The sequence below is a fragment of the Chelonoidis abingdonii genome, chromosome 7, assembly GCF_003597395.2.
Source record: "Chelonoidis abingdonii isolate Lonesome George chromosome 7, CheloAbing_2.0, whole genome shotgun sequence".
NCBI classification, from domain to species: domain Eukaryota; kingdom Metazoa; phylum Chordata; order Testudines; family Testudinidae; genus Chelonoidis; species Chelonoidis abingdonii.
In genome coordinates this window covers 26,058,995-26,075,495 of record NC_133775.1, presented here as the reverse complement: position 1 = coordinate 26,075,495, position 16,501 = coordinate 26,058,995, and the positions used below count along the sequence as shown (strand labels likewise).

At 43.7% G+C, this 16,501-nt stretch overlaps 1 protein-coding gene across 7 annotated transcripts in view; it reads right to left on the bottom strand.

Annotated features, from left to right (window-relative positions):
• Positions 1-16,501, bottom strand: part of DNAJB4 (DnaJ heat shock protein family (Hsp40) member B4) — a 46,098-nt gene that overhangs the window by 19,202 nt on the left and 10,395 nt on the right. For 4 of the 7 annotated variants that reach the window (XM_032802474.2, XM_032802472.2, XM_075067747.1 and 1 more), the window contains one exon: positions 14,073-14,743. The exons of the other annotated variants lie outside the window; for them this stretch is intronic. The gene's annotated coding sequence lies outside the window, so the exon portion shown is untranslated. The remainder of the gene's footprint in view (positions 1-14,072; positions 14,744-16,501) is intronic. 7 annotated transcript variants of the gene reach the window in all.

The following is a 16,501-nucleotide window of genomic DNA, read 5'->3' as shown; positions in this document are numbered from 1 at the left end:
TGTTCTTCGAGATGTGTTGCTCATATTCATTCCACACCCGCCCTCCTTCCCCACTGTCGGAGTAGCCGGCAAGAAGGAACTGAGGAGCGGCCGGGTCGGCAGGGGCATATATACGGTGCCGCAAAGGCGCCACGCCAGGGGGCGCCTGCCGACCCGCCGGGTGTTGCTAGGGGAAAATTCTTCCGACGAACGTGCACGTGGCGCGCGCACACCTACTTGGAATGAATATGAGCAAGCACTCGAAGAAGAACCTGCATTTCCTCCATAGATCTTCTGAGATGAGTCAGACCTATCAATTATGGTTAGAGTTGGCCAGCAAAGGAATTTTTTTGGGGGGGGGGGTGCTCTTTGTCAAAGTTTCCAGTTGAGAAATAATTTTTCTGTGGGAACATAACAAAAAAAAATTAACTATATGGAAAACTTTTACATTTCCTCACCTTTCTGTTTTCCACTGGTAAAAGTTGGAAAACTGTAAAGAAAAGATGAAAAATATTCTCCTCACACAGATTCTTCAACATTCTGTTTTCCAAACTAGGAAAGTCAAAGTGTGACTATGTGTTACTTTCTCATTGATATTGTTTTGTCTGCTCCCCCTTTTTCTTGAGGAAAAAAGGAAAAACCTAAGGCGGCACGCAAATTCTCACACAGTGTGTGTGTGTCTGGGGGGGAGAATAAAAAATTGAAGCAAATGTCATGGAAGGGGGGGAAGTAAAAGAAATTAAAACTAGTTTTAACATAAAAATCATTTGACAAAACTTGTTTTGGAAAAATAAAATAAAATAAAAAAAAAGGTAAATAAAAAAAAGTTTTGACCAGCTCTGCTTATGATCCTGGTTCTGAGAACATCCAAGGATACTGAGAACCACCTGCCTCTTTGTCCCCCAGGACTAGCTTGCATCACTGGAACCTGCAATAGTCTAGATTGAGCAGTCCATATGTTCTGCTCAATCCACCCTATTTACTGTCAGCATCAGTCATCCTCTCGGCTGGAGGAGAAGGAACTGCCATCAATCTCCCAAGAGACAGAGAACTAGTTATGGTCCATCACTGTTTCCCCATCATGTCCTTCTCCAAGTAAGCCTTGGCAGACACTATCAGGCCTTAACAAGAGCTCCTTTTTATTAGTATCATTCCTATCTAGTTCCAGGATCCTTGAGTGGGTGAGAGGGATTACATTTCATTATATTTTACCTACAGTATTTACATAATGTCTTTGATGCACTGCATGGCTTACTGGTTTTTGTTTGTTTTAAATTCATGAAAAAATACTCTCACCCGCACCATTTACAGTCAAGTTATCTTTAGAAATGTTCTAGGATTCCAAGTTAACAAAAAACCAAACAAAACAAATTGATGCTAAGCTGAATATACGGTCCTAAATTAAAACATTTGTACTTTTGTAGTGCTGGGGTCTCATAACAAAGCACTGTGCTGCAAAGAGTAGGCACAACAAAGGCCAAACTATAAGCTCTAATGCTGAATTTTCATCATTAGATTAGTTCAGAATAGAATTTTCCTATATTGCAAGGCAGAGTTGTTTTTTTCTGCATTTAGGTTTCCACGGGCAGTACATTAGGTAATGTGTTAACTACATCCAGGAACATTCTACAATGATTTAGGTTCAGAGGGTGATTGTTTTCCGTTATTCTAATTCCTAACTAAACTGGCAACAAAAGTTAGTCTAGAAAACATTGAACAAATGACAACAAATGCTATCAATAAGACCTATGAAGCTTGATTTTGCTGCATTGGCATATATAAGGCACACATTGTCAGGCGGAAAAACAACAGCTACAGGATAAACTACCAATCTGAGGCCTCATGCCCAATGAAAAGTAGCCCTTCAAAATTAAGCAGTCTACATTTTTCAGAACATCCTGGTTGATGGAGATGGTATGAATTGTCTGCATATGATCATTCTAAACGTAACAAAGAAAAACAAAAAGTCTATGAAGTCATCCTTTGGCAATATTGTTCCAAATAGGTTACATGATCCAACATCAAGTGTGTATAAAAGGAGTTCATGCTGAGCAAGTTCATGACACCTTTTATATACTAGCCTTTTAAAAAAATTGTAAAATCCCCTAAGCTCTCTCATACTGGGCGGGGGGACGAAGAGGAAAAGATATCATGGCTATAGAATTAAAATCTCAACATTTTGTTGAGGGCAACACCACTTTCCAAACTCAGTGCCATACAGGTCTAAAACTTGTGCTGCACATAAAGAGCTAATGACTTACTCTTTGGAGTTGTAACTACACAGAAAGGAAAGGCAAATATTTGTCATATCTTTCTCCCATTACGCAGCAAAGAGGCTGGCTTCAATAGCTCCTGCATGCAGTACGCCAACCAGTCAGTGGCATCGCTGAAATTTAGTCAAGCCCCTCGCGCCAGAGAGGGGAGGTAACATTCTTGGAGAATATACATACATATCCAAAGACTAAAAATCTTTATGCATGTGTTCCCCTACATATGATTCTGGCCTCAAGCAGCAGTATTTTCCAGATACATGTAAGTGATGCTTGCTGATAGCCACACCACATGGCTCCCGTAGCCCAGATGCCAGGCAGGCAGGTGTCTCCAAGGCTACGTCAATGTAAGGCTAGTATTAATGAGACTCAAGTCAGCTGATCTGTGTCAGGGAATCATGGGCTTGAGACTGTATACTGCATTTTAACCCTAGGTTAAGGATTTTCTGACCTGTGCTCTAACCTAGGGCTCTGGCATCCACACTGCAGGGCACAGACCAGAGTGAAAATAAACGTATTCCAAAATGCCTAGCGCCCCCTGTCTACAGACTAGCCCTAGGAACATGGTGCACTGTGGGAAAACTCTACTGCCCACCCTGTTCCCTCACTGTGGCAGTATTGATAGAACTCAACTGTCCATCAGGAGCACATAATTAGCTTATTTGATGGCTGTCTCAATAGAATGACTGCAGTTTGAGAAGGCTTTATACTGAAACTACCATCTAATCTGAGAATTGGGCTCTCCAGCTCTAGGCTGAGTCCCACTGGCACAAAAATGTCCACGTGCACCTGTTCTCAGGATAACTGGGACACCAGTCACCAGGGCAGTCATATTAAAATGAAATGTGGCAAATCTTAATTTTTAAAATGGGGTGCTAAATGAAGGTGTTTTGGTGTAGGGTTTTTTAAATTTATTTTTGTCTGTTTGTTTTGAAGTTTGACATAAAATGAAGGTCACATCCCCAGCCTAGTTGCTGCTGACTACAAAGCAGTGAAATGCATCTCCAAGGCTTGGGGTGCAGTGTGCTCCAGCAGCCCCTGAGATCTCTTACCCTTGCCCCTGCTGCACCCTGCAAGGCAGGGATAAAGGATCCCCTGGAGACTGTGGGGAAGTTCTGGGGCTGGATCCCAATCACTGCCCTCACAGTGCACACAGCCCCAGCAAGATCAGGGGGCCCGGGAGCAAGGGCCAGAGATGGGGGGGAGATCAAGAGGATGCCCTGTGGGGAGGGGGAGTGGCAGAGCTCCTTGCCCAGCACAGCTGGGGGTGGGATGACCTGTACCATCCCGGCAGTCAGGCGCTGCCTCCTGCCTGTCAGCTTTGCTTATTGCTCTGGGCAAGTTCTGTGCAGCACCCAGGAGGACCAGAGTGTACTTGGACAGACAGTAACAGCACTTCTGGTTGCTGTGCTTCTCCTTTGCCACTGGGAACTCTGGGATACATCCAGAAGATTTCTGGGACCAAGTCAAGTTGAGTCAAGCTGAGGCTGCATGCACACAGGAAAGCAGCAGGGCTTGGAACCTATGTCCCAGCTTAACACAGGCTTGGACACTCCCGCCCTGCAGAGTCCTAGGATCCTGGGGCTGAGCCCAAGGTTAGCACATTTGGTATGTGGACATAAGGGGGATTTGGAGCCCAGGCTTACATTGCTGTGTAGACATAACCCAATAATGACAGCATGCACAATAATTATAATCCAGCGGAGCACCACTGATTAGTCACTATTCTTTCCCATTTCTTCATCACATAGGCACAATATCTTCACTGCAGTCCTCAGATTTTGATGTATCACATGACTATTAGATGGTTAGAGCCAGCATTTTATCCAGTGCCTGTACGTCTGTCTATTTCAGGATTTTCAATTCCTTTATACACCATCACTCTACGCCACAAGGGTATGCATGCAAACAGAGGCTGCAGTGTAATCTGCACGGCACAGAGGCTACCACACATGTTTGGTTTCCGATGTATATTGTATAGGTGTTTTGTCTGCCAAGTAAAACGTGGTCAAGAGTAATGAGTCTGGATTAGTGGAGAGAAATATATCTCGCAACTGTTGCAAGTATTTTGGTTTTCCTATCTACATATCTAGACTGTCCTGCACCTACATCTTTCAGAGATCTAAAGAATCAATTGCCTTAAATAAGCAGCTTAATTTAGACAAACTTGGAAAGCTTTATGGTCATCAAGTGTACTTTACTTAACCACAAAATCCTTTGTGCAAGCCCTTAATTTTATAACTCAATATCTGTCCTCTGTCATGCATGCAAGAACTTTTCCATTAAGGGAAAGGTTTTATTGGTATAATTAGAAACTAAATGCAATATTGGAAGCAACTAAGAAGGAAGATAGTAGCCTGTCAAAAATACATGAGCCCCTTGTCATTCAATGGATCTCTAAGACAAATAATACCCTAATATTTTCATAAAGCAAAAAAAGATTTGTGACAAAGCTAGTACCCCCCTAAAATATTTTACATCTGTCAGAACATCCTTACATGTAATTAGACTAACTCATTAAGATGCAACAGCACCATATTCCTCAATTATTCAATATGTTCATTAGCAAAATTAAATGGGAAGCTGGAGAAATATAGATAGCCTTAAGCCAAGATAACAGATTCCAACTACTGAAGACAGAGTTGGTTTTAATCTTGACAATAATAAGGAATAAGCATACTTTTCCTCAGTAAATAGTAAAATTGTGTCTTCTTTTGAGCAATCAAGAAAAGAGTAGGAAGAAAGCAAAGTAGTCATACTGTTGAAGGGCGCTGTATTAATTTCAATGGAATAAATGGGCCCAAAGAGTCAAAAGTGTTAACATGATCCTGTCACTGTTCAACATTAAAGAGTTTTAAACAAGGTTCAGGCTTTTGGAATACAATGACTTCTGCCTGCTCAGTGGCAAACACACCACTAAAAAAAATTCTTAACCTTTACCAAAGATTAGAAAAGGAGGGGAAACAATTAAAGCATTTGAAATGTAAAATGTCAAGTAATGCCTTTGTTTTAACAGGATACCAGGACAGCTGGAGTCTTTAGAAGAAAATCCCGCTAGTCACTCTTTCAGGTGATAAATAACTATCTTTTTAGGAGAAATGAAGTCAGTTGAAATGGGCTGGAGCTATTAATGTCTGATCCTATTTCCTAAAAGACAAACATACCCAGAAAGGAGAGAGAAAAGACCAGCAAAGGGAGAAATGCAATTTCTGTGTCTGGTGTTGACTCTTACTTGCTACCACACTGCTGGAGAAACACAGGGATAACACACACTGAGTCCTAGTAAACTTGTACCAGCATCAAAGTGTCTAGGGGATTGCTTTTTGCTGCCAGTCTGGTCACATGTGCATAGCAAAGTTGCAAAATATAGTCTTGGCCAGCTAAGCCAGACTCTTGATAGAGAGAAGGCAAAAGGAGAAAGAGAAGAAATAGGACATACGAACGGGAATAAGTCTCACATCCCAGGTGGTATTTGGGATTTAGCTGAAGCTGGTGGAGGTGGAAATATCATTTGGGTTCCTCTCTCTCCCTAAGGATCAGGATGATAAAAGCCCAACGATGCTATGGTACAGTCTGGGGTCCTGGGAGACCGTGGTTGTGATAGTCACAGTGGTTGTGGCAGTCACAGTCACCTTCTGTTTCACCTGCCCCCTCTCCTCTGCCAGTAGTTGTCAGACAATTTCTTAATTTCCCTGCAGAAGTCTTTTCTTTAAGAACTCCAAAAGGGAGTGATGGGTGGAACAGCCCATGCCCTCATTATTTTGTTCATCATTTATGACTAATTTTTCACACATCAATTTTGGTCTATTAGTTTCTGATCCCACACTTCTTGTTTACCATGTGTGATCTCACCATCATCCTTAAATTATATCAATAGGCCTTTATATTTTTGACTAATTCAGTTTTTCAGTCTCCTTTTTGCACCTCTTCCAATGAACAAACATTTATTATTATAGATTATTATGACATGTTATGAACTTTCACTCAATTGTCACACTTGGGGTAAAAATTTGTAGGCCCAATTATTAGGGCAAGAGTGCTGTTGTATTTTGGAGGTGGGATAGGATTGTCAGAAGATAATGCTGGCCTGAGCCCCAGGCCATGGGCTGGAATTGACCACCTGCTGGCTTCAGGGGAGAAGGAGCGAAAGGGCATGGCCTCCTCAGGGTGGACTTGGGCACAGCCCCGGCCTGGGTTAGAGGAGGTTTAGCCTCCCCTGGCCTTCAACACCAACCACCCATGACTAAGCATAAGCAAAAGATCTCCAGTGCTTGCCGTGGGTTAGCCCTAAAGGACATATAGAGTTCGCTTATTACAGAAGCTTCTGTTACTTCTTGAAACATAAGACTGGAATCCGTTTATGTGTATATAGTTTTAATTGCTTTAAACCTTGTAAATAACTCTCTTATCTCCTTTTCCCAGTTAAGGAATCTTGAAATAGTTTATTAGAGGATTGGCCACAAGCATTGTCTTTGGTGCGAGATCTAAGATACAATTATCCTGGATTAAGTGACCGATCCTGTGGGACTGGGAGTAATTTGAACATTGCTGTGAGCTTTGCGTCCACTGTTACTGGCCTCCAGGAACCATCCCACTGAAAAATACAAGTGCTCCTGGTGAGCCCACGCATCACCGACACAAGGAACCAAGTATGCACACACACATGTGATTTAATAATTGTGGTGGCGTTCAGATTCTGTGGGCTTGTCTACACTGTAACGTTGTTGGCAAAACTTTCGTCTTTCCCAGGTACTTAAAAAGGCCCCCCCGTGAAAGACAAAAGTTTTGTCGACGCAAGTGGCAATGTGAATGCGGCTTTGTTGGCAGGACCACTCTCCTGCCGACAAATCTAACACTGCTTGAGGGGCTGGAAGTATTTTGTTGGCAAAACTGCCGACAAAATACCGACAGAGAGTGTTTACACACGCTGACTTTTAGCGACAAGGCTGTGTACTGTAGACAAGCCCTTAATGTCAGGTAGCTAATAAAATTGTTACATTGTTTTGAAAAGGCTGTCTGATATCACTGCAACTACTTACTGAGAACATTGCACCCTGAAAGGGTGGAAAAATGCAGGAATCTGGCTCAGGTGGACTCACTGCAGGGTGGGATGGGGATAGGTTGACCAGATAGCAAATGTGTAGTAGGAGCCTAAGAAAAAGACCCAAAAATTGGACTGTCCCTATAAAATTGGGACATCTGGTCATCCTAGGTGAGGGTCATATATCAGCATTTATGTCACACTCCCCATCAGTACTCAGCCTGGGACAGGGAAGCTAATGATCCAAGTAGCAGACCAAATTCAGTGATGAATCCTAGTCACGTGCCATCTGAGACACATTCTGCATACAATAAGACAGCGACTACAGGGAGCCATGGAGAGAGATAAGAATTGCTGAAACCTGAAGACCCAGTTTTGGAGTCTTGGAGGAGCCACCGTTGTGGAACAGTAGGGATCAAGGGCCAGATAAACCTTTTGTGGGCTCGGCCCCAAACATATTTGTGGGCCTCCATGGAGGCAATGGAGCGTGGCATGGGGACATCAGTCCCCAGAGCGAGGTCCCAGCCAGAGGCAATGGGATGGCATAGGCACTATTTACAAACCAGCAGTTGCCAGACACACAGTGGCCCACCTGGCCCTGTGCTGCCAGCATGCCCCTTCCCCTGGGGGGCGGACCCATGCTGCACCCCACAGCACTCCCAGCCAACACCGGAACAACCCCCTCCCAATTCCTTATGGCCAGAGCCCTCCAGGACCCACTATGCCCAACACCTTTCCCAACCCCCCCTGCCAAATGCACAGCACCTTGCACACCACCACCCTTGCCCAGCGCCCCCCTTCCCACAGCCCCACCACCAGGGCCTTCCTTAGGATTTATGGGGCCCTATGCAGTATTATTAAACTGGTGCCCCTATACCCAATTTGGAGCACAACCACCACCCCTGCCCACAGACCCCCAGAAGAACCCCCACCCAATGCCAACACACTGAGCTTCATATGCAGCAGACGTTGCAGCACCCTGGGCTTGCAGCCCAGAGGGAGAGATGAGGCACCAAAAGATACCAAGCCGCCCAGCCCGCCTCACAGCAGCAGAGAATCACAGTTCCCTGCAGAGACCCCCATACCCTCTCCCTCATGCAGAATGTGCTGCACCTGTGCATTTGGCTCTGTGAATACGGCCCCTGCTTAAGGAGACTGTAGTGTGCGCTGGGTGTGCAGGATCCGACCCACTCTTATTTGCTGTCCCAGTGGTGCCCCAAATTTTTGGGTGCCCTACATGGCTGTGTATGCTGCATATGCCTAATGACAGCCCTGACAACCACAACAGCCCAGCACCTCCCACAGAACCTCCATGCCCTAGTGCCCCACCACCTCACCATCCAGCATCCCCCAGAGACCCACTCTCCAGCCACTGCCTCCCGGATGCACTCACCAGCCCTGCTGGGAAGTGACTGTGTCTGCTAGGTTGAGCCAGCAGCGCAGCCAGAGCTGATCCTGGGGCCAGGAATCACCCTAGTCCCTTGGGAGTGGTGTGATCAGCCAGGCCAGGGCCTGTCCCAGCGAGGCTCTCTCAGGAGCCACTTGCCTAGAGGGGCCCAGCCAAGCCCCTCACCTTGTCATCCCCCTCCACCTGGCTGAGACTGGCCAGGCTTCTGCACCAGTCCCAGGGAGCTCAGCTCCAGGGAGATGGGCAGGGCCCCACAGATGGTGGGAAGCAGAGACTGCCCAGAGCCAGAGGTGCACTGGGGTCCAGGCAGAGAGGAGCAGGAATGTGGGGCCAAGGGACGGAGAGGAAGCCTCAGCCTGAGGAGCAAGTGATGGTGGTGGGAGCCAGTGGGCTGGCAGGTTCTCAGGACACAGTGCAAGCAGAGCAGACCAGTGCCCCTTCTGAGCATAGGCCTGGCTCCATGGAGCCACTGGCACCATTGTAAATCCAGCTCTGGATCCAGCATACTAAAGAGGTACTCCTATTAGACTAGTTAAAAACTGGGGCATAGACCAGACCCTGTGAAGCCATGATTCCTTGTTTCCTGATTTTTCAAAAAGTCCTGTAGTAAGTGTGATGAATAGGACCCTATCAAATTCATGGTCCATTTTGGTCAATTTCAGACATAGGATTTTTAAAATAGAAAAATTCATGCTTTCAGCTATTTAAATCTAAAATTTCACAGTGTTGTAATTGTAGAGGCCCTCACCCAAAAAGGAGCTGTAGTGGGTGTGACATTAGCTGATTAAAATATGACCATATAGATCATTGTTGCAACCACTGATCTATATTTGCAACCAATCTTGTACAAAAAGTGGTATGTAAAATGTCTACGGAAAGGTTATGATTATGCTATCTGTATGTATGTATCATTTTTGTATTTGAAGTTATGAGTATTGTCTCTAAATGTGGATTTCAAAGGTTTGCTCCTGGGGTAACGCCACAAGGTATTCAGCCTGCACATCTTGGAGGGACTATTAAAATTGAGTGGCCCATCAAAAGGACACTTAACTCACAAGGGACCCAGGGAGATGCCCATCTAAACTGAATGCACTTTCCTGTGAATGTTCCATCTGAAATATAAGTAATGGCTTCCTGCTATGATTAAGTGAAATCAGGCATGAACAGGTGACTTGCCCATGAAACTCCAAACTCCCATCTTTTACCTGTAATTTTCTACTAACTGTGCTGAGGGCTTTGTTTGAAACAATGGGTTCTCCTCCACATGATAGAAGTTATAAAAGGCCCTGGAAACACCTCCATTTTGCCTCTTTCCTGGTCAAGCCTCTGGACTATGAATTTATACTTATGGGAACATTCTAATCTATGGACTGAGAACCTTCTAATGATTTGGAAGTAACTAGAGACTTCACTTAAGCCAGCAGTTTATTCCATCACTGCTACAAGCCTGAAACAAGAACTTTGCAATTATTGTATGTATTTGATTCTTTTAACAAATTTAACTCTCACCCTTCTTTCTTTTTTAAAAATAAACCTTTAGATACTAAAGGACTGGCAACAGCATGATTTTGGGGTAAGATCTGAGTTACATACTGACCAGGGTGAATGGCTGGTCCTTAGATATCAGAAGAACCTTTTATTTGATTAGATTGGTTTTAAAAAACCACCCATCTTTAAGTCTAGTGTTTCTGGTATGACACAAGGACTGGAATATCTAGGGAAACTGCTTTTATGACTTCTTGTTACCCAACATAGTGAAACAGAAGTATACTTTTGTTGCTTGTTTGGTATACCTCATGGGAGAATAACCTCCAGTTTTGGGGTATATCTGCCTTATATCTCAGTAGTTTGCCCTGAATTTGGTATTCTTAGTTGTGCCTCAGTGAGTCACACTTACGGGGGGGTGGGGTGGGATTATGGTACTGCTACTCTTACTTCTGCACTGCTGCTGGTGGCTGCCTTCAGAGCTCAGCAGCTGGAGAGTGGTGGCGGCTGCTGGCTGGGATCCCAGCTCTGAAGGCAGAGCTGCTGCCAGCAGCACTGCAGAAGAATAGCATGGTATGGTACGCCACCCAGCTCTGAAATAAGGGTGGTAATACTGTGACCTCCTAAAATAACCTTGAGACTCCCTGCAACTCCCTTTCGGGTCAAGGGCCCCAATTTGAGAAATACGTACAGTATAAGGTAAAAGCCCATAAAAGATGAGATTTCATGGGCAGAGACCAGATTTCATTGTCCGAGACGTGTTTTTCATGGCCACGAATTTGGTAGGGTCCCTAGCAATGAAGGTGGGCATTTCTCAATCCTTGAATCCTCTTCCTTTATCAGAAAAGATGCCAATAAATCAGTAAGTCTCAACAAAGAGGAAGGCCATTAATTTGATGCATCTGTAGGCCAGAGATTGGCTTTGCAGGTCAGGGTTTAGGCACATTGGCAAGGCAGCACTGGGAAGCTTGCACTGCTGCTGCTCATACTATATTGGTTCTGTGCACAAAGAGAGGACTTCACTCCCACTGGCTCTCAATGTGGAAGCCTTCACAAACACTAAATTCATACAATTAAAAAAAAGCATGAACTTGAGAAATGTTATTGACCAATAGGATGTGAAACAGCTGTGAAATTAGGGCTCAAATTCCACAGGATCAGCATACAAGCTGTCTTTTCATTTTATGAGATGTTATTTTTCATATTTTTCTTACCTTAAATACCATACTCACAAATACAGTTTCTTTTTGTAAGGCATTTGTGCAACTGTTTTTGGCCTAATTAAAAAACTATCAGTAAACAGAAAATGTCTGGTGAGAAAAAAAAACAAACTACACAGCACAATGTGTTGCTGATCAGAGTTATGGTGCTATGTGGAGCGGGGGAAGATCCTTACACATTCCCCCTCTACATTCCATTTGGTGCTAGTCAGTGCTTTCTGCATTTGCTCTCAGCAGAATTAAAATTAACAAAATTTCAGAAGGAGTAAGTTTATTTTTCAGTTTTCTTTGCTAAGAAAAGTATATTTTCAGAATTAAGCCACAACTTAACCTGTCATCCCAAACAGGTTAAGTGCTATAGCTTTTATTTTATTTATTTATTTTTACCATTGCATTGAACGAAGTGAATGCTATTAATACTTTACCAAATAAGGAACAGCACAAATTTCTGCTGTTGGACATGTGATCACTATTTTTTATGCAAGCAAAAGGAGGTGTTCCCACATATCCATATTAGATTTTTTCCAGAGTGCCGTTGAATAATTCCCACCCACATGCTGTTCTATGACTCATGCAGATAGATTTTTATGTTTACAAGGCTCAGCAGTGACAGATCCCCACGTACTGTAAGATGTAATAAGAACCAAGCTATATTAAAAATAAATACAAAGACGTCATAGTTTGACCTAATCGTTAGTGTAAGTCTGTCTGATTTAACATGAAACAAAGGGGTCCATTCTCCCTTTGAATCATGGTAATGGGAGTTATGTGTGCTCACCAAAAAGAAAAAACAAACACCCATAGCCCCAGGTATCACTCATCCTTTCTGCATTACAGCAAACTCCAGTTTAGAAGATTATGTAGTAAGTTGTTGCTCACTTTTTGAATGTTCTGACTGCATTCCAGGGCTTGAAGATGCCTTATTACTTCCGAGAACATAGGTCACACTTACAGGATGGGAGACTCCATTCTGTAATTCAGTGACTCCAGAAGGGGTTTGTATAATCAGCAGACCATAACTCTCAATATGACACTGTAGCCAAAAGAATATATGCAATCCTCAGATGCATAAACAGGAGCTTGAGTAGGAGTACAGAGATTTACCTCTCTTTTTGGCACTGGTGTGACCGCTGATGGAACACTGTGTCCAGTTCTGGTGTCACAATTCAAGAAAAATGTTATTAAATTGGAGAAAGTTCAAAGAAGAGCCACAACAACGATTAAAGGGTTAGAAAACATTCCTTATAGTAACAGACTCAAGGAGCTCAATCTATTCAGCTTAAAGAGAAAGTAATCAAATCACCCTTTAACTGCCTTTGTTCTCTATAGAGAACAAACATTTGACAAACTCTTCAGTCTAGCAGACAAAGGCATAACACGGTACAATGGCTGAAAGCTGAAGTAGACAAACTCAGACTGGAAATAAATTGTAACATTTTAAGTGAGTAAGTAATTAGCCTTTGGAACAATTTACCAAGAGTCATCCATTGCCTACAGCTGTAAACAATGTGACTGTGCTGGATTCATGGTGTATGTGCAAATACTGCCACTGAAGACTGGTATCATGATGCTCAAATGCCTATTACCTTCCCCACATCACCATGGTTCGAGCACTAGTATCCACATTAGCTGGGTTTGATAGATTTACTTATGCTATTACACTCCTTTCCCCCACTACATCTTAGGCCATCACCCTACAATTTAAAGAAAACAAACCACACACACTGCTTATGGAAAACTGTATTTAACTGCAACATATAGATAATCCTCCTTTTTCAGGATGTGTGTGTGTATAAATAAAAACTTAAAAGCCCATCCTTAAAAAAAAAAAAAGTTACTAGACCATTCTTGTTTTTGCTAGACCTTACCCTTTGCTCTACTTTTTCTTTTCTTACATCGTACTACCATTCTTTAACTTACTTTCATCAGTCTCTTCTACTCACTGTCTTAGTGGTTCTCAACCTCTTGGCATTCAGGACCCATTTGTAAACCATGATAGCATGTCTCAACCCAGTAAATAGCTTTAGCACAAAAAACTTCTGACTTACTAAATATTTCTTATACATGATATACAATACACATTAACAATTATTGTACAAGTACCATAATGGGGCTTCTATGGCTCCTATCCCATAGGGCTTAGCTCCCTGTTCTGAGCTTTGAGACCTCCGAGGTCAAAGTGCCACTGAGGTGAGGCCCAGCCCCACAATAGGGGTCTGGTCAGGTCTAGAGTGGCATTGAAACTTGGTATATGAGGTCACTGTCCAGTCACACAAATTTGGCCCAGCAAGCCCCCCCAGTCATGACAGAGAGGCAGCTGGGATAAACCTGAGCAGTGCTGCAGCACTGCAAACCCATGCTCCAGGTCTCAATGTGCATAGCCGGGAGCTGAGCCCAGCCAGCCCCACAGCTGTAGGAGCCACCGCTACCGGATGAGATTGGGGCAGGCTCTGCAATGCTCATCCCTTCCCCCAACCTCCCATGCAACCCTTTGACACATTCTGGCAACCCCATTTTGCCCCATGGGTTGAAAAACTCTGCACTGTCTTACATACAGCCACCCATCCCTCACATATAGGTGTCTAGTAAAATTTTTGAAGCCCAACTAACTAGAGATATGAAGGATGGGGACCCCACCATTGAATGTCCAAATGAGAAGCCACTCTTACCTTTGTAATTGTGAGGAAAAGTGAGAGTTGATGGTGTTCCTATCAGGGTGCTGTATCTGGACCTTGCCTGGAGACAGTCTTATGTACTAACCATGGGTTAGCATGAGAAATTTAAAACGTAATGCCTTCCCTTTTCAGTTGCTGCAAGAGAAGCAATATGCTCCTGCTCCTCATCCCCACCCTTGCTTCTTCCCACCCCCAGACTCCTGGCTGCTGGGAGATGTGGGTGGTTCTTCAATGCTCTACTTCTCCCCCTTCACCTAAACCCAAAAGTCCGTCTCAGTGAACAGCTCCAGTTCCTGCCCTTGCTGCTGCTGCTGCTCAGCTCGTCTCAAACAGCAGAGTAAACAGATGTAATTCTTCTCAGTTTTACTGCTGTTTACAGGATTTTGAAAAGCTACAGTGAAAACGAACACAATTCTGATCAGCTTTCAGTCTGCTGCAGCTTGAACTGTTAGCAGTAGAGGTACAGAAGCTCACTCTGTAGATTTCAGAAGACAGTATTATAGCGGTTCAGGGTGGGAAGATTTTCTTTGCCACGATAGGCAGTTGCACAATGAAACCTTCAATTCTGCATAGGACCCATAGGCTAGAAAGCTTCATGCTTGCAATCACCATGTGATTTTTCAAACCTTTCATTTTAGTTCTACTGGAGTGACAGGGACAGAGAGCTGTGATGAGGAGCAAACAAAAAATTAAGAATAAAGACAGTGTGTGCTACATTTCTACAATTGTACACGTTTCTTACATTCATATGTTAAGCACAGATTATTCTCTCATAGGGAATAACCCATGAGACAGCACACTCTAGGGCAGAGGTGGGCAAACTACAGACCGCGGGCCACATCTGGCCCGCAGGACCATCCTGCCTGGCCCCAGAGCTCCCGGCCCGGAAGGCTAACCCCCAGCCCTTTCCCTGCTGTCCCGTCTCCCCTACAGCCATGCCACCGCACGTGCAGCACTCTGGGTAGCAAGGTTGTGCGCTCCTGTCGAGCAGCACAGCAGGCTCGGGCAGGACAGGGCGGCTACCAGACATGCTGCTTTGAATGGCATGGTAAAGGGGGCCAGAGGGTTGGATAAGAGACAGGGAGTTCCAGGGGGGCAGACAGGGAGCAGTGGGATGGGGCAGAGATTCTGGGGAGCAGTCAGGGAGGAGTTGGATAAGCGTGGGAGTGGGAGTGTGTGAGAGAGAGAGAGAGAGAAAAAAATATGATTTTATATTATAGAGAGAGGGGTCAGAGCAGTCAGGGGACTGGGAGCAGGGGAGAAAACAGGATTTGCCTTCAGCAGAACAAGAAGTGGGATTTATGCCCCATCAAATCTGTGAATTTTGCTAATTCACACTAGGTTTCCAATTTTACATTTAACTACGAGGTGTTTTATTACTTTGTTTTCTCCCTCTTGACAGCAATCCTTATATAACATATGGGAGATCTGACATTTTAGTGAGATGTGAATTAGGCACCAGTGAAGAGGCAGTTTTCTTACACTATTTTGGTCAAAAAGAGCTTCCCTCCAAATCTAATGTCATCCTCATTCTTAAGTACCTAGAATTTATTTTCTCTGCCCCTCTGTATTTACCAGCTTTATTATACTTGGAAATATTAAGCCTGTACCATAGCCCTTCAGGGCAGAGATTGTCTTTTACCTAGGTTTTTACATTATTGAACACAATGGTCCCCACTCACAAATGGGGGTTCTGGGTGCTACCATAAATAAATATTTGTTTCCATTTACAGTAAATATTGAGCTGTCCACTAATAGCATCATAAAAAAAATCTAAAGGAGGTCAGAGAAGGGAAAAAACTAGAAACCATGATAATAAATATTCTTAGACATACACAAATGTTTTCTCATGTTATTTATTACATTTCCTCAATAAACACATAATCCATAAAATATTTCAAGTTACCAGTTCATCTAAACATGCCATAGTCATGTTCTTACAGGCTGGTGACTGAATTTTGAGTCCTTTATTATGAATATTGACTAGGTTCAGTGTTTGTTTAGAGATTTTTAGATCTCAACTCATATCCTTTCCTTCCTATTGCTCCCTTTCCCACTGCTGCCAAAATTACACACACATAATACAGGTCGAGCCTTATATACCAGTTCTTTTTAACTGACCTCTGACAAACATCCAGCAATGGCTGGATAAAAAGAAATTATAAACAAAAAAAAACTTATGAGCCCCAACTAAATAGATGAGTAGATAATCAGAGAAGGTACAAATCTCTCCATCCCTGGACCAACTGTCCTCAGGATAGGCTGAGATGACACACAGCCTAGCTATAGTCTTTCTTGCCTCTTACTTGTCACATGAGGTGTGTACATATGTATCAGGGCATAGGTGACAACTCCATGGGTGCTCCGGGGCTGGAGCATGCACAGTGAAAAAATGGTGGACGCTGAGCACTCACCAGCAGTCC